Source organism: Ambystoma mexicanum, chromosome 8 (assembly GCF_040938575.1).
Source record: "Ambystoma mexicanum isolate Mex_15411 chromosome 8, UKY_AmexF1_1, whole genome shotgun sequence".
NCBI lineage: Eukaryota > Metazoa > Chordata > Amphibia > Caudata > Ambystomatidae > Ambystoma > Ambystoma mexicanum.
The window spans coordinates 1,213,942,041-1,213,961,476 of NC_090929.1; the positions used below are offsets into that span (position 1 = coordinate 1,213,942,041).

The 19,436-nt window shown below is 43.9% G+C and overlaps 1 protein-coding gene across 3 annotated transcripts in view; it reads right to left on the reverse strand.

The window, feature by feature from the left end:
- Positions 1–19,436, reverse strand: part of HTR7 (5-hydroxytryptamine receptor 7) — a 904,402-nt gene that overhangs the window by 432,467 nt on the left and 452,499 nt on the right. The window lies entirely within an intron of this gene.

The following is a 19,436-nucleotide window of genomic DNA, read 5'->3' on the forward strand; positions in this document are numbered from 1 at the left end:
ATTTACTTTTTGGGGCATGCGGCATGGCTTAAATGGGAAAGAAAATCTGCTTGCGGTTGCATTCCATAGTGCTGGATGGGATTGCAACAAACTTGCGCAAGAAGCATCAGCAAGGAGCTGAAAGCATGCTTTTGCAAATCTGTCCTGTGTTTGACTTTTTTGAAAGTGTCAAAAAGTAAGTACAAAAAATAACGATATAACCTTTGCTGCCTGCGCAGTGGGCCTAGATCTCAGCAAGGACACATGTCTACTCTGATGTACCTATTGGGGAATGCGGCATGGCCGAAGCCCATTCCCCATGAATTGTGGAGACTGGCCATGCAAGCCATGAGCACTGGGCATTGGTCACATGAGGGTATAGTGGACACTGAACTAGGATGCAGGGTAGGTACAGTGGATAAAGAGATTGGTTTAGTGGGGCTGGGGTCATGGTTAGGCCTCATGACCAGGCAATTCAACCATGACGTGCATCCCCAGCATGCGCTGCTGATAACGACACACATCATATATATATGTATAAGAGTGATGAAACATTGTGAAGCATTTTCACTCATAAAAGCCCATGAAATTCAGTGAAAAAATGTTGTAAAGAGACGTTGTGGTTAAGTTGCACTAATAAAAACCTATTAAATTCTGTAAAAAAATGTTCTTAAAGGGACGTTATGGTTAAGTTGCACTAATAAAAACCTATGAAATTCAGTGAAAAAACGTTGTTAAAGGGACATTATGATTATGAGTAAAACCCCCCAAAAAACTGACATTCACCAGTTATGGTAAACTGAGCAACCATAACTCATGCCACCACCATGCACTGCTAAGACTAACACCCAGGACCTCAAAAATGGCATCACAAATGTCATGTTGCTATTGGCAGCATGGCTGCTGCCGAAATCGCATAGGGCTGAATGGGAATGGGAGAGGGAGCAAACAACGGGCCTTTACGAGTTGGCCTGTTCTTTGCTCCATCTTCCCCTCGCGGGACCCGGTAAGCACGCCTGGTTTGACCAGGCGTTACTTCCTGGGTCCCGCGAGGGGATCTCGTAATGAGGCAGTATGGGGTAAACGGCGCCGGCACCTTTTGCGGCGCCGTTTACCCCGTACCGCCAGGGTCGTAATGAGGCCCATGGTTGCTTATTTTACCATAAATGGCAAATTTCTGGGGGGGTTTTGGATTGACTTGTACATCAAGCTGAGGTTTCTGTTTTTTCCGATGCAGGCAATACCCAGATTGTGGTGGCCCTAATAGGGGGTTATTTGACCGCATCAGAAAAGATAAAACACTCTGTAGTCTCTATAAAGAATGGATGGACATTAACTCCTTAATGTCAGGATTTAAAAAACAAACTTGGAAACCTAATAGGCCAAGCTAAGATTGTACTGGCGCGATTTTGTCGATTTTCCATGAAACCGCTGATAGACTTCTATCGTGCAAAAGTAGTGGCAATCCTAACCTATGGATCACAAACCTCACTCCTATTGGACAACAAAATATGGTCACGTCTAGAAGGCAAGTTCTGGAGATCTATTTTGGGATTGCCAAAATCTTTCCCAAGTCACTTAATTAGAAGAGAGCTGGCACTATCCTCTCTGAAAGTCATCGTGGAGTGGAAGATATTGTCTTTCTACAGAAGATGCCTAGAACCGGCAACAAAGGGGGGCTTTGCGGCCATAAAAAAAGCAATGGCAGAGAGGTCGGAACCAATATTGACTGAATGGGCCAAAATATGCCAGATGATTCTTCTTAATTTGAATGAGACGGAAGAATCCTTCTTAAACAACCCAAATCAAGTGAAAAAAATAATGTACACCAGAGATTGGATTGATACACTGGGCGAGCTCACTAAATATCGAGGCTATGAAGAATTCTGGGCAGTCCCGCGAAAACTGAATATACTATCCAAATACCTAACTCTTTTCCCCAATTGGTTCGTGAGGCAAGGCTTCTTAAAGCTGCGTTTGAATCTCTGGCCAAGTAGAACCAATCATTATAGAATAAGAGAGAGAGAGACGACCCAAAGAATTGTAGATTATGTAAAAAGGTACTAAAAGTTGAATCATTGAAACATTTGTTGCTGGAATGCCCTACTGTGAGAGCTGAACAACAGACGTACTTAGGTCATATCTGGCAAGAATACAGATTCAAGGACATTGATCTTTGGTGGTCATACCTGCTGGAAGGAGATAAGATCTCAAACAATCTTACGGTCATAAAATGTATCCAGTTCATCTTTGAAAAAATTGAGGGACAAGATGAACCTCTTGGAACAGTGAAAAGGACCTGAAATCAAGCAGACTTTTGCAGTGCTAAACACTAAGCAACATAAAAGAAAAGAAAGAGAAAGGAAATAAGATATATAAATGTCTATTAACGTATTAGCATATCTGCAGATCAGAAGTTTGGGAAAATGCTATCCTTGTTTTTTGGGCTATTTTTATTGCATTATTCTTGATTTTTAAAATGTTCTTTAAGTTTTCTTTAACGATTGAATTAACTCTCGTCTTGATTTTGTATAGTTGAACTTGCTTTTTTGCCTCTCTCTTTTATGTCGTTTTCTTCTCTTTTATGTTGTTTTCTGCTTCTTGTTCGGTAAAAATAGCTAAAGGTTTTCTTTGTGTAAACCAAAGAGCTATAAAAATAAAATAAAAAATAAAAAAATTAACTCCTTAAAGATCAACCCTAGCACAACAGAAATCTTGCTGGTAAACGAAAAACCTAATGCATGGACAACCCTTTGTGGACCAACCTCCTTTGGTACATGTTGGAACCCTAAACCCGTTGTTAAGAAGTTAGGTATTTACTTTGACCATGAGCTCACATTAAAGTGTCAAATTTCCTCAATAACTAAAACTTGCTTCATGTTACCATGAAAAATAAGATATATTCTACAGTTTCTCTCCTTGTCTGATCAGGTAACGGTCATAAACTCCTTAATTTCCTCCCATTTAGATTACGGTAACAGCTGCTACATCACACTCCCGAAATAGGCCTTCATTCGACTTCAGAGAGTACAAAACTCAGCTGCAAGATTAATAATGAAAATCAGGAAATATGACCATATCCCCCATCGCTACGGTCCCTGCGATGCTTGCCAATAGAGGAGTGGATTATTTCTAAAAGTATGTGTATTGTTCTTAAAATCATCCACTATCCCACAGGTACTGCTTTAGCATATACATGTGTTCTCTACCCACCCAGACATTCTCTTAGATCCACACTGGAGAGGAAGCTCATAATTCCAAAATACTGGAAAGAAAGGCAGGGTGGTCGCACTTTCTTGGTGCAGGCCTCTAGAACATTGAACTCCATGGCAGCTCCAATATGCAACACCACCGATCTTTCCTCCTTCAGGAAGGTCCTTAAAACGTACTTATTTAAGTGAGCATCCAGCTGATCTTTGTTGCAATCGACAAACCCTACCAGTCAAAGTCTTCTCAATAGCGTCATGACACCTTTGGGTTATTCAATGAGGTTTATAAAACTCACATAATATTTAGGGATGTATACTGATTCAGACAGCCACAGGACTTGGATGTGAGGATAAAATGTCTGCAACATCAGTTAATCCATTGTATTTCTCCAGTCATTTTGGAGGGTGTCAGTGTAAGGATGACTGTGCACATGCTCACTTCGTAATGCACAGACATCCTAAGAGAATTAGATCTATAGGATCATTTAGTATTTTGGACCTTACATGAGGCTACACAATAAATCAATGATGTGCTGTGTTAAGAATATTGTTGCTATTGATCACAATCGTCATGTTTGAAGAGTCCTGACATATTTAAAGATGTAACACAAATAGAAAATTAATATGCACATGATCCTCAGGTCTCTTATAAACTAGGATTTAGTTGAAATAGATAAGGGCAACCTGAAGCATTAGAAATAGTTCTGCACTGGTGGATTTACCTAGCAATTGCACCATGATAAATGTAGTGGATTGCCAAATGGGTGGGTAATTCTGCGGAATGGAATTCTGTGTAGCATCCCTTACTTTTTTGAAAATGACAAAATCCATCCAATATGAGAAGTGTGGACATAAAGGGCATGTGCGAATGTTGACCAAGTTGATGGTCACAATGTTCAACATGTGCTGATAAGCCAGGATGTCATGCAACTCTGCTATTCTAAAGGTCAGAACACTTTGGCCAAGCAAACCAGCCAATCAAAACATGGGGCCTCATTACACGGATGGCGTTAGGGATTTACCGGTACCGGTAAAATACCGGTACCGGTAAATCCCTACCGCCTTACTACGAGGTCCCTTTGCGGGTTGGGGGATTTAACGCCTGCTTTTTGCAATTGCGGTGCCGTAATTAGCGCCTTCCCCATTCCCATAGACCCCTATGGGGCAGAAATGGGAATGGGGAAGGGCAATAGCGGAAGGGGGATTTACCGCCCCTCCAACCTTGGAATGGGGCGGTAAATCCCCTTTCCGCCAAGGCGGTACTGGTATTTTACCGGCATGAGCCATGGCGCTAATAGCGCCATGGCTCACCGCCTTCCGTGTAATGAGGCCCATGGTGCCTGCCAAGAGAGTATTCCAGTGTCACAGATTTTCTTACCGCTGATGTATAAGTCCATTCATGTTCTCCCCCACCAGCTCACTGAATCCATCACACTGTACACTGCCTCTTGAGCACTCCGCCCCTCGTCTCCCCGATCTACTGTGCCTCCTCCTGTTTTCACTTCTTTTGCCTACTTGACCCAAACTACTGTAATGCACTTCCCGTGGCAATCAAAGTAATCTTTTCAGTGGAACGAGGCTCAATCTCAATCTGCTAGCAATGAAAGCAGACCCCACAAACTGCGCACCCTCCTGTCCAAACTAACCACCCAACCCACCTATCTGGCATTTTGCCACCAGGACTACTCTAGGTCATTTGTAAATATGTAAATATTGTCCCCAGGCACTCAAGGTTACAAATATCTGTCACGTCACCCAGTTTCTGTTGCCTTACTCTTACACTTCACCCCCCCAGTATACATCATTCAGTCCTACAATGCTTGTATGCGAAGGCATTTTACCATAGGACTGCACCTACACTCTTTTATTGCCTACTGTCTAAATGTTTTGTGTTATAAATGTCCCCCTGTTCTTAAATAGATATAACATACAAATACATTGATTTTGCATATGCCCGCAAAATTCTGCTCATAGCAGTTGATTTTGAGGTTATTATTGAACTAACATTGTTATACAGTATTAGAGTGAAGGTTAGAAAGGTAAACGCACTGAACTATTGGAGGTTATTATCGCATTAATACATAGGTGCATTACACCTACTAGCATTCAAGTATAACGTCCTGGTTGCTAAACGAGTATTGAGTCAAAATCAAAACATGTCCGTCATAAGACCGGAAGCTGGGGCTCCAGCCATTGTCTCTATGAGTGGTATAGTGTGAGTTAGCCAATGCGGTATAAGAAACTGGGAGCCTTAGGCACAAATGTGGAGATCAACATGCGGGAAAGTTCGAGGGATTTTCCATCTAAAAACCTACCTTCTGGATGATCTAAAATGTTGGCGTGTATGTAAACCAGGACAGACTACTATGCATTTGTCACAAATCAACAAATGTGCGCCCAACAGTGGCAATCGTAGTTTTAGTAAAATGTTAAATTGTTTAATGTTCCACCTTGTCTTGAAATCGTAATCATGTGCGGCTACTGCCACTTCCTCTGGTACTAAATTGGGACGTGTTCTGATTCCGAGAGTGACATTTCAAGTTTGGGGCAGGTGGTATGGGTACCAAGAAGGTGCAGGAAAAGGTGGCAGAAGTCAAAGGCAAGGATGAGACAAAGAGACTCATAGAGGAAGACCCTAAATTGCAGGAGCCAGAACAGGCATACAGACAGAAACTCAGCCGATGTTCTGGTTCTTCTGATTGGCTAGCACCGTCAGACTGGGTGCTAATACTGTTAGTGATGCTTCAATGTAGTCTACTTTAATACTCGCACAAGTTCCAATGGCAACGTGCTCCTTTTGAGATGCTCGAGGAGACAGGATTCCATGATAAAAGCAAACCATTTTACATGAGTGCAACCTAAAGCACGCTAACCACTTCTCATTTATGGGCATCAGTAATCTTTAAATCCTTTCCCTTTTAATCCAAACCTTCACTGTGGTACTCCCTGCTGTACTTTCTACCAAAGCATTGTCCAAAGCACCTCCCTTAATTAATAGCCACTTCGGCACCTCTGCTGTGTGTACCTTAATGAATCACTGTATCATGTTACTAACATCATAAAGAACTATTCCAATCCAGGGGGCCACTATTTTGGTATATGCATATTCACAGCATTTACCTTTTGTTTGGCACTGTCTTTGCAGGCTATTCAACAATAGATTGAAAATCACTAAAATCGCTTTGAATGCTAGCCTTTGTACACCAGGATGTGCCTGGTTGTCATTGCATCGTGGGATGGAAACGAGAGATACCCCACAGTAAAAGTGCAAGCAACCCCAATTACCATAAGGGTTTCATTGTAATTGTTGGCTAACTTACAAAGGAAGTCAATCTTCCAGTCACATCTCATTCCCCATGGGCATGATCCTGGTTCATTTGCCACTCTCTCCATCACAATCTCCTTACTCTTAAGGAGACCAAGGTGGCTATTATTTAACATGGAAAAAAGAGTCTATTAACTTTAACTCTACTAGCACCATCTTGAGGGACACCATGAAACAACACAATACTCAATATTGCCTTCTCATCTTCAACTATTACATGTCCATACAATCCTCACATCACGACTATGACACATCTCAATACCGGATCGGCCAAGAAATATGCCTCATTACTGCAAGCCATCAACACAGACCTCAGGAATAGCTCTAGATTGCCTCACCCCAAAGGTCTTCAAAGTCTTTACAAGTTACAGACCAACAAAACAAGATGGTGGACTAGCTGGTGACTTGGTATCTATTGCATTTTTTCACCCTACAAATGCAGTTACAAACTGTGTGGCATTTTATTAAATTTGTCATAGAAATTGTGTTGTAAAATGCACCCTTTATTTTTTTTATGCATTTATTAGACATTTATAATGCGCCTACAAACCATGTGTTTTGAGGTGCAACAAGACAAAAGGGAGGGGGAACATGGAGGAAAGAACAAAAAACAATCCCACTAGGCTTGTGGCATTCGGATTTCACAAGTGAGGAGGAGAGAAGTGTACCGGAGAGGGGGAGGTGGGGAAGTGCTGGTCATGGCGGAAGGGCCGAAGGGCGCGTGAGAAAAGCAAGCGTCAGAGGAGTCCTTGTGGACAGAGCCCAGGGAAAGCAGAGCGTGCAGGGAAGGAAGGACCACAAGCTAAATACGAGGCAAGGGGCTGGAGGGGTACAGGGTGCAGGCCCAGCAAGGCAGATAGCAGGGGGAGGGGCCTGGAAGTGCAAGCGCAGTTTGTGGGGGGTCAGGGGAGAGCAAGTGCAGGGGTAGACTGCATTATGGGTACCAGGCACTCTGAAGGAATCAGGCAGACAATGAAGAAGCAGATAAAGACATTAGCAGGGGAGGGCGAGAGGGAAGGAAGAATAGAAAAGGAAGGTCTTGACAAGCTTCCGGAACTTAAGGAGATCCGGCTCAAGTCTGAGGTGCAATTGTCTTGGTGGGATGCCCCCCATCGCTGAGTCCTCCTTTGTTTGTTCAATTTAGGAGCCACACTGAACAAAACCCTCACTAGGGACGTATGACATTTCAGACCCATTGACTATTTGACTCGGGAGGATAGATCAGGGGCAATGCGCTCATTTTAAAAGCAAGACAACACTGAGCAACACAAGTTCAGTTCGATCACTGGGTCGAAGCTTAGAAACATCTGGGTATTAAGCACATTATAAATAATCCATTGCATTACAATGAGGGAGTACTGCGGAGTCGGTCGCAGAGTCTTTGGGTCTGCACTAGAGAAGGTTACTTTTTTTGGCTGCTGCTGCTGACTGCATTCACTGGACTGCCTACAGTCTTCTTTCTACTGCAATTACCTAAGAACTTAAAATCCCCAGAACACTGCGGAGCGGCCGCAAAGTCGGTTGCAGAGTCTTTGGGTCTGCACTAGAGAAGGTTACTTTTTTTGGCTGCTGCTGCTCACTGCATTCACTGAACTGCCTACAGTCCTCTTTCTACTGCAATTACCCAAGAACTTAAAATCCCCAGAACACCGCAGAGCGGCCATAGAGCGGCCGCGGAGTCGGTCGCAGAGTCTTTGGGTCTTCGGGCTCTGCGGGCTCTGCGGGCTCTGATCTGCCCGCTCTCCCACGACACCGGGAGTTACACCCTATCCATTCTATTCATCCTCTGATTTGTATGATCTGCAGAACTTGACTATATTCCTACAGCTGCCAGCTACCAGCCTTACCAACCCCCCTGCATCTCCAAGAAGCCGCGATCAGTCCCACCCCATCCCCACCCACAACCTCTTCCCCTTCCATCCACCATAAACCACACCAAAAGAATTTGCAGGTACTCCGTCCTTTTCACTGAATCTCCTACACAAAATACTAGGGAGCATCGGCTCCTTACGGCACAACTCCCTCACAACCATCTGACAACTCCTCATCACAACAACCAACTCCTGATCACGTACACCCCAGCGCATCACCCCTACTACCCTCCTGTCTACTCACCCCAGCTCAGCGGGGAACTAAGACAGAACTGACCCTTACCTTTGGATCTTGCCCAGGCCGCCAGCCGGCGACCCCCCTTTGCAGAACCCCCCCACGACTGCTCTCACTCGTGAGGCACTGCTCCAGCGCCATCAGGCGGCGTCCACCAGTACTCTACAGCAGACGGATCCCAGCGGCTCAACGTGGGTCTCTGCGCCGGCCTCCTCATCCCCAAGGGAGACCGCGACTCTCCTCGGCGGCGTCTGCAGACCATACTACATACGTCCAGCGGAGAAACGTGAGCCTCCAACGGTGCCTCCCTTGCTCCTTGGAGCAGCCTGCAGCTCGTGGCATCGTTGCCCCCGGGACACCAGCGAGAGCTGCGTGGCCTGCCTCCGGATCCCACGGAAGCTTTCTCGCCCCTGAGAGGGGTCAGCTGCTCCCCATGCCAGAGCCCTTGCATAGAAGCACATACGCCAGCAGAGAGCCGTTTCCTTGCAGAATGGCTCGTTCACTTCCTGGAGGAACCCGCATCTCCCGACGTCACCACTGCCAGGATACCTACGAGACTTAGGATCTCGAGACCAGCACAGCGCCCCCCTTCACCCTGCCAGGCAATTACGGACCACGAGGAAACTGCATGAACAGCCTGTGGTCTCTCATGGAGTCCTGAATAGCTTGAAAGATACTGAGCAAGTACAAACGTCAGTCGTGGCACGAGCGACCAGTAGCCACACCACACCAACATCTAAGAATTGAGACAGGAGTCGCATCGCAGCCCTGCTCACTGACACACTCTCATTGGACTTCCATTAAGACACCAAAGGAACTCTTCTCTCAAATCCTGCCTTTTCCCTACCACCATATTTACAGGAATCCACACAACCTGTGAAGAAATTACTGGACTCCTATCACGACACCAAAGGAACTCTCTTCTTAAGTCTGCTTTCTCCCCCCCACCACACCTACAGGAATCCATACAACCTGTGGAGAAAATAATGTACAGAATGACCTATACTTTCTAACCACAGACCCCTCCAAAGCACAAAATAAAGTTAAAAACAAGCCCAAAAGATATCAACCCACAACAGAATCAAGAAGTATATCTTTTGTCCTCCTCCATCTTTGGCTCACTGCATCTATCTCTGCAAACAGGCACAAATCAACCAAACATCCCCGGCCTGGGAGACCGAAAGGACTTGATCCTTGGATCCCAACAAAGAAGTCTAACACCATACCTGACTCCTCTGGCAGACACTAGCGCCTTGGGAGACCGAAAGGACTTGATCCTTGGATCCCAGTAAAGAAGTCTAACAGCATACCCGACACCTCTGGCAGACACTAGCACCAGCAACATACAGGAGATCTGTGCCGGCTACTTACAGGAGACCTAAAGGGCACGTCGCTCGGATTCTACATCACACATCCACCGCAACAGAAAACTCAACATCAACAAGACACTGAAAAGACTTGTCCCTCAGATCTCAACAAGGAAGACACATCAATCAATGTTCTAGTTATATTAGAGACTTGGATCTATCACCACTCAGGAGATCGAAAGGGCACGACCCTTGGATCCTGAATACAATACCAAGTACAACTTACCCTTAAGTACTGCTAGGAGACCGAAAGGGCTCGTCCCTTGGGTCCTAACAGGAAATACACCAATCCACGAAGAATGTCTACAAATCGAATCACTAAACAACAAAGCATTCAAAGGCCAAAGACTAGACAAAGAACTAAACTTGTCACTGCTGGCTCGTCTGATCAAGACTCATCACAACTAACCATGGAACAATCTTTTCAAAGAGCACCAAATCCCAAAGGAAACCAAAAAGCCTTATCAAAGAACTCTGAAGCCAAACGAGAAGCCTATCTCGTAATAGAAGACCCTCCCATCATTGGCACTACTCTCCACGAAAACATTCAATCTGAATTTGAGAACCAACCTGCTAAAGAACTAATACCTACTTAAATCAAAGCACAAGTTCACAATCCTTGTACTATAAATCAACAGGTAGACTCATCATCTCCAATCATTTGCACTCCTGTGTCACCCCACAGCAACCAGGGAATTGATATTCTCGCCCAATCTACCGAAAACGATCGACTTGCAAAGATCAGTCCTCAGTGTAACAAAACACAAGGCACAAAATCAATACCTACACTCAGCACTCAAGAACCCAGAACAACGACATCTGACCACATTGAACCTGCAAATAACAACCAGAACTGCTCTAGCGGCAACACCAAGACAGCAAAAAAAGAAGTTAAAAAAATGAGTGATCAAAGAAACACTCTACTCTCCATACCTAGCCCTGTAACACAAGAGACCACCAACAATTTGACAACAAAAGACCAACCTAACCACATTCCTGGCAAAGACACCCCAATACACCAATCAAGTGAACCTAGAGACGACCTACATCCTCAAAAACCAACATGGACGTCATCCCAACAAACAGAGAAAGAAAAAGCAAGGCTAGCAAAATTGGCGTGGCTACAAACTCACAACTCCATCAAACTCGCACAACCTTCAGACGCTGCTGATAACAAAATTAAAACCAAAGGAGCAAGATTATCAATGGACATTACTGAAATTGAGTCAATAATGACAAGCATTGAAAATTGAAAAAAGAAAGGACATTTTGGTAACCGACCAGAAATACATCAACTCCAACTAACATCGACTCCGTGTATCACACACGATACCCAAAAATTACCTGTGAAAACAGAACCTCAATCTGACTATACTGACAAACAAACCTTCCCAACACGCTTCAATTACGATTCAGACGACTCCTACTATACGCCAGATCCTACAACAAAGAACTTAAAACCGATCACTCTACAAGACAAAAACACTAATACCACACCAAAAGACGATTACCCTGAAGGAAACAACAACCCGAGAATTCCGACAACAATGATAGAGCTACAAAACATGCTCATAGTAATACTCTCTCAAGCGATGATTCCCTTCTTCAAACTACATGAAAGTATGAAAGACAGCATCAAAGACCAAGCAACTCTCTTGGCTCTGATACACTTGAAACAAATATACATGGAGAACTTTGTCTCGTCACTCAAATCTCGCTTCACTGTTGAAGCGGAAGAATCACATCGTTGGCAACAAAGATTAGCCGAAATAGCGAGAGGGGATCGCCAGGAGAAAACAAAGCTAACAACAGAACTCTTACAGTTGCTTAAGGCACACCATCAACAACAATCAGTCCCGAAACCCAACATACCAACTCAAGAAGGAACATCAACCTTCCCTTCCGACAATCTACTCCAACAACCAACTGTTGCTACCTCGACCCATGAACATCACGTGCTGAATGAAACAGCCGGAAACATCACCACTTCAAAATCGGATGCTATGGAACCTAAACAAGAAAACAAGAACCCCACTGAGGCATACCAGATCTTCACAAAAGAATAAAACTCAAAGGACCCAAAACCTACACAATCCAAAACCAACAAAAAATGACAAACGGGCTCGAGAGCATTCCTACGAACTGTAAAATGAACCGACCAACTCCTCACAGCAACAAAAAGTAAAACTCAAACTCCACAGACACTACCAACCACCGAAAACCAGGAAAAGCAAAACCCTAAAATCCAGACTCAGCCTCAAGTGCCACGAAGACCGCCAGCTAAACCATCTATTGATGAAGAACTATTTAATTTATCTACCCATGAAGACCAGTTACTAGACAATTTAGTGCCACCAAGCCAACCAACAAGCCATGCAAGCTTCATAATAATTGATGAATATCCTTTGGAACATGAACAACCAATAACTAATAACCAAGAAGAAATCTCAGACCTCTCTATAGAGGAAATCTTAGATGCATCCCTAGAAAGCAACACAATAGATGAAATAACACATGAAACCTACGACCAAATCTCATCGGAGTCACTCATGACAAGCCCACATGACCGCACTGAACACAGCTTCATCTTTCCATCATTTGTCAATCCGCAACGACAAAATGAAATTTACGAAATTCACATTGAAAACGAAACTAATAGATTGGAGCCACTAATTTTAAACAGAAATAATGTTCTAAGCCTTTTTGGAGCAATACCGAAATTGAAGAAAATAGCATCAAAAGACATTGACTTCACAATATTCAAAGATTACCTAAACTTAGATAAGATTGTCATAGAGCTTGTGAACCCTACCAACCAGGAACTGATATTATCAGGTCGTGCCCAGCTACAAAAACTTGGTTTCATCTGCTGGGCTGCCACAACCACAAGAATACCTAATAAACAGAAATACTGAGACATTTCGGACAGAGACCACAACCAGCAACATCAATCGAGACCACAAACGACCAACTGCGCTGCCGATCACACCAGAGCTGACAGAAAGAGGAGTCGATCACCACAAACACAAAAATCATGCAGAGATGAAAGTCCGATCAGAAGAACCTATCATTCGGAAAATTCATTCACAGGAACCGCATCTTTAGAAGACTCAATGATCTCCCGCTCATAACAATGAACAAACCTGGGATACACGTGGTCACTTTGCTTGTGGAACACCAGAGGAAACTTGCATCTCTTCACAAATCCGTCCAAAGACCTCAAACAATACCAAATCGTATGCCTTCAGGAAACTTGGCTCAGCGAACCTCCGGCCTGTGATGGCTTTCTCACCTTTCTCAACCCTGCCATTGTCAAAAATCAAGGAAGACCAGCATCAGGGCTCTTAACCCTAATCAATATAAATCCCCACTGCACAGTAATGAGCACCGAAAACATCAATCCATGGATCCAATTAACAAACCTAATGTGCACCAAGATCGACTCAAACGGTGAAAAAAAAACCGGCACAACAGTAATAATCTTAAATCTGTATTGGCACCCTACAGCAATATCAACGGAAGCAATCATCAATGGTGTGTTCCTGGCAATCGACAAGGCCGTGACAAACCACCAGCTACCAGAAATAATAATCTCTGGGGTCCTGAATATCAAGCTATACAACCAAAATGGATCCCTCTGAACTCCGAAAGCAAAGAACTGGATGAATGAAATTACAACTCCCAATCTCATCCTTCTGAACCATGCAAGGAACAACTCTGTAGCCTACACACCAACCTGGACTAGAGGATCATCAAACGCAATCATTGATTACATATTCCTATCATACAACCTACATGAATCTGTCATAATCGCACAAACTATTATAACTGATAAAAGTGATCACAATCAACTCACTGTCCACTCCGGGCCAACAATTCAGCAAAGTGAACCAGTACCAACAGTCTCTGTGGAACTCGACGGCACAACATCAAGACTAAGGATTCCACAACCAGCCATGGCAAACTTACCGAAGAAACTCCTTGATGCCATTCTAACAGATTCCGAGAAACTCAACTATGAGTGGATTCTACTCTCTTTCCGGCAAAATCTCAAAAACACATAGATCATCGCTATACATACAGCCAAGAAATAGCTGATAGGAAAAAATGCTTAAATCGATCAATACGATGTCTAAAGAAAACAACATCTGCAGAAAACAAGAAACAGATCAAAAATCTGAAACAGAAATATGCAAATTGGAGAAAATCACAACAGAAAATCAGCTAACAAGCAGATGCAGTAAACATAATAAATTACACAAGACCCACACCACGAGAGAGCTCTGGAACTTGCTCAACGACAACCTGCAAAAACCGCACAAACTGACAACTAATGTTCCACAGGAAACTTGGATTACGCATTTTTCAACCATTTATGGAGCGCGAAAAACGCAACCCCAAAACCAAATGCCCACAAATGAACTGAAATGGCATGTAAATGCAGAATTTGAAGACTTCTTGCAGCTCATCAAAAATCTGAACACGTCTGGAGCTCCTGGCCCTGACAGACTTTCTAATGCTGTCATTAAGCAAGACCCGCCTGCCTGGGCGAACTTCATGTGCCAAATCACAACTTTGGTAAACACACTCAACCGAATACCAAACTCTTGGAGGTCGGCCTGAATTGTTCCAATTCATAAGCAAGGACCAAGAGAAGAACCACAAAATTTCCGCCTAATTGCCTTGCTAGACCAGCTTGGGAAGTTATTTGCCTCAATACTACTGAAAAAACTAACTGCGTGGGCACTCGAAAACAGCAAATTCTCAGTAAGGCAAACGGGTTTCACAGCCAATGTCGGAACAAACCTTAATCTCATATTACTCCAACTAATAAAGCATGAAGCCATCAACTCTCACACTACAATACACGCAGCATTCATTGATTTAAAGATGGCCATCAATGCCATTTCACGCCAAAAACTATGGTCAAAACTCAAAGCATGGAAGTGTCCATCAAACATCCTTGAACCAATCATTCTCCTCTATTCAGAAACCACCATAAAAGTGAGATTATCAAAACAAGGAGCCATCACCAACGCAATTTCAACAGTAAATGGCCTAAAGCAAGGCTGCCCCTTGGCAGCAACTCTCTACAACCTGTTCACGGCGGACATTGAGGAACACCTAAGATCCAACAAAACATATCCACCAAAAATAAATTCTACACCAGTTCCTGCGATGGCATAAGCAGATGATATTCTTTTGTTGGACAAAACACCCACTGGACTACAAGCATCTTTAACAGCTCTGGGTAGCTATATGGACAAAAACGAACTAATGATCAACATCGGGAAAACTAAGACAATGACCTTAACCAAATAATTCACAAAAAAAACACACAAGTCGAGCTTTAACATCAATGGGAACCAAATAGAAAATGTGACAACTTTCAAATATCTTGGTGTCCTAATTAACCAATCAAAATCGGGTGAGCAATGGATGGACAAAATCGAACAAACCGCACAAACTCTAGCAAGACAAGGATGTATACTTCACAGGAAATACGGCCAGTTTTCATTCAAACCTATCATTGCCTACTACAGACAGAAGTACATCCCGATACTAACATATGGAACAGAAGCAATGCTGAACGCCCGCACAATAAACTGTATGAAATTTGAAACAATTTTCTGGCGTAAAATTCTCCACTTACACAGTCATATCCTATGCCAAGAATCCGCTATAAAATGGCAACGCAGTCAATTGAATCCTTTGTACTATGGAAAAGACTAGATATCGTCCGAAAAATACTCACTGACCAAAAAACCCCAGCTATCCAAATCCTCTGAGCCCAGGCTAATACCTTCAATAACACGGTACTACAAAAATGGAAACATTCAATGAGGAAGGAAATGGAAAACAAAGACATCACAGAAGAACAGCTAACTCTCCGCCCACAACATGCAAAAATAAAAGTTCTTTAGAACGACTGGATAAGAACTATTCAAAAGAAGAACGTCTACAAACAGAATCTTCAATGCACAAAAGACAACAGGAAAATCCATGAACTACCACAATACCTTCAAATCTTCCCAGATCAGAGCATTTGGACAACATTCTTAAGAGTGCGTCTGAACATTCTACCCACAAACTCATACCTATCAACAACAAGACAGATCGATGTCACAAGCAACTACTGTCGATTTTGCAAGGATCAAGCGATCCCAGAAACTATGTTCCATCTCGTTATGGAATGTCAAGCACTTTCTTCTCAACGTAAACAATTTGGAACGTTCTTCCAACTCTCAGAACAACAAATGAACACTCAAGAAAGATGGGCGGCCCTACTTAGTGGACATAACAATAAATACACTTATACAATCACTCTTTTCCTAAGCACCATTTTGGAACTGAAGAAAAGATTACTGTGAAATCAATTCTAAATCATTAGCTCTTACCACTCACAGATCACAAAGAAAATTATGAAAAAGTTTATAAATAAACTAAATCATCAACAAAAAAAACTGCATTTATTTGGGAACCCATCAATAGACACCTCATGACACATGCAGGAACTGACCATTTCTACACTATCTTCCGCAGTTTTATGTGTTGGGTGCCGGTGTAGTGTTTTATTATGTCAGTGAATAAATGATTGCTTGTTTGAGAGCCAAATTTGTTTGTGAGAGCAAGGAGTATCGACCCACCCTATTGGTGTAGTATAAAACGGTAGATATCAGAACCCATAAACTAGTCCCACTGGAAAAGTGCACAAAGTACTGTACTAATTGATGTGCTTGGACCTCGAGGGAACATAGGACAAAGTGTGCCACCATGCAGAACCGTTTCCGCTTCCTTTGGTGTGTTAGTCTCATGGACATGTCCTCGATTGTGCCAAGACCTTCAATACAGCCAACCAGAAAGACTGTGTGGCCCAATAGTGTCGATCCTGCACAAGGAAGTCAGGGTCAGTAATGTTGGGTCATGTTGGAGTATCTTGACTTTGGCCTTCTGTAAACAAAGGCTCACTAAATCTGATTCCTGGCTGAGCTTTTAGCTCCAGGAAATTGATGTAACACGCTGCTGCTGTCAGTCTGTGGCTAAGAGGATCAGTGTGCATGTAGTGCTGAGGAGTTGTGTCACCACCTTGGCAAACAGAGATATTGGATTAAAAGTGCAAATAAATCTGTTTGATCAAGGATTCAAAAAAGATTCCCCTTCAGTGCGTGGGTGAAGCAGATTGAAGCTAGCACACATATAGCAACACACATAGCAACACAGAACGAGCAACTAAATGCATTTTTGTTGTGGTTGCAGAGGTCATAGATAGGGCAGTATATAGGCCCAGTATTTCAGGTTTTGTATTCATAGTAACATAGTGAGTGTGGTATGCAGGAAAGATCAAATTGGGAGGATGATGGACGTATTGGCAAGGTATTGGGCCACATTACAAGTATGGTGGTAAGGCAACAACAGCACCGGTATCACTACCAGCACGTTTGCTACTGTACCGCCATACTAGGAATTCTGCTTGCGAGTGCCCTTGCAGCCACCAAGTCTGACCTGGTGGCTGTACCGGCACCCGCAAGCAGAACATGATGGTAGCAACGGTACCGTTATTCACTGTATTGGTGCTACCACCCTTCCCATTCCAATTGAGCCCTATGGGGCCGAATGAGGATGGGGAGTGCCTTATTACCGGCACCCGTGAATGGGCAGTTACGGGGTCTGCAAAAACTCGGCATGACCCGGTAATTGCCCATTCGTGGGTGCCAGAAAAAAATGGATACCGGCAGCAGCCATGCCTGTACTACAGGCATGGCTACCGGCAGCCTCGTAATGAGGCCCATTGTGTTAGAATCAAGGTCCGTCTGTTAAACTGGCAGGAGTGATGCCATTTTGGATGTTAATGCCTAGCACACAATGAATAGAATAAAATTCAGACTGTGATGTGGAGCTGCGCTCTGCAAGCTCAGCTCCAAAAATAAACATCCTTTCCCGTTCCCCAAGAGAGAAGCCGAGGACAGAGGCACCCACGGTACTCAGATAAGTGCTAATTTTGTCCAGCTGCAGAGCTTGAATAGGGTGGGAACAGAATGTGAGCTGGTAGGGATACACCTTTCGAAGGACAAATTCATGAGAACAGTGCATAAGGGTATACTTTTCTCATTTTCCCCCAGAAGCTCACTGTCTCCAGAGCCCTGGTTCTCTCCAACCTCTTTCTAAATCTGCCTGCCTCTACTCTTCACCCTTTGCAAATAATCCAGAACAGGGCTGCAAGACTTGTCCTTGGTCTCAAGCCCAGGGATTGTATCTCTCCAGCCCTGCAATCTCTCCACTGGCTACCAGTGGCTGCAAGGATCAAGTCCAAGACCCTTTGCATCATCCACAAGGCATTCTGGGGCAGGGGACCAGACTAAATCCAACTCTGTCTTCCTAAGCATCTTCCTTCTCAAGCCCTCTGCTAATCCACTTCCAACTCTCTGAGGGTCAGGCGCTTCTCCAGGCAGAGAGAGGGGGGGTAAATCACTATCCTCGGCTGGGGCCTCCCTCAGGAACACCCTCCCTCCCTCTCTCAAATTTGAGCAAGACCACCTAAGTTTCCGGAAGAAACTCAAGACCTTCCTTTTCTTTTCTGCTTTCTCTCTCTTTCTCTCTCTCCCTTGCTGCTGCTCCTTTCTGGTACGCTAACATGTTACATGGCCATCCACTGAACCTCATGGGAACCAGGCTCCTTCACGACCAGTAGTCCCTTGCACTGTTTCCAGGCATCCTACCCACTTAGGGACTGTATCTGTAACTCTTCAGTCCCCTGCCTCTCTGCACTTACTTGAGCCACCAGCCTGGCAGCACATACTGCGTCTTGCCATTGCACTCTCCCCTCACCTCTCCCCCTTGGCACTTCACCTCTTCCCTCCCATTCGCACTTGCGGGATCTGAATGACACAAGGCCTAGTAAGATTGTTTATTTTGCCTTTCCTCTATCTACCCTTCCTTGTCTTGTCGCACTATAAACACTTGTGTACAGGCGCGTTATAAATGAATTATCATATCATATCAATGGGCAAGATGAGGTTTTAGAGCACTACTGCCCTCCCCCATGAGCAGTTATCCCATATGAATTACAAGTAGACACACAACCAAAAGCTAATAAATCCCTAAAATTCAGACTCAAGAGTGATGCCACGGTCCCCTCATTACTGGGCACCTGGGGTTTGAAGAAGGTAAGAGTGGAGGCATGTCTGGAACGTTCCATGATTTGGGATAAGAGGAGAAGAGGTGATGAAAATAAATTAGGTACAAGGTCAGAGAGGCAGCTTGTCTGCGCCACTACTTGCTTAATGTGAAGGCCCATTGTCTATTAGTGCAGCATTGGCTTTGCCTGTTTACTTTTATCACGTCTGTCACTGGGGTGCACATCACATGATGGTCTCAATTTATGAATATATCAATAATGAACAGCTACCAATCATGTTCTTGGATTTGATTGTGATGATGTAGGGGACCACA